Source organism: Plasmopara halstedii, assembly GCF_900000015.1.
Source record: "Plasmopara halstedii genome assembly, contig: Scaffold_3109, whole genome shotgun sequence".
NCBI lineage: Eukaryota > Oomycota > Peronosporomycetes > Peronosporales > Peronosporaceae > Plasmopara > Plasmopara halstedii.
In genome coordinates this window covers 313,754-313,993 of record NW_020190012.1, presented here as the reverse complement: position 1 = coordinate 313,993, position 240 = coordinate 313,754, and positions in this window count along the sequence as shown.

Sequence of the window (240 nt, the reverse complement as noted above, 5' to 3'; positions counted from 1 at the left end):
TGCTTGAGACCGTAAATAGCTTTCACCAGCTCCAAACAGTCAAAATTGCCGTCGACCTCAACTCCTTCCGGCACGACGCAGTACACAACTTCTTTCATGACGCCGTACAGAAATGCTGTCACAACATCTAGCTGATCAACGGGCCAATTAAAGTGCTTGGCTAACGCGATTACTATTCGAAGCGTCACGCACTTGACTACCGGTGAGAACGTCTCCGTGTAGTCGATGCCGTATTTCTGT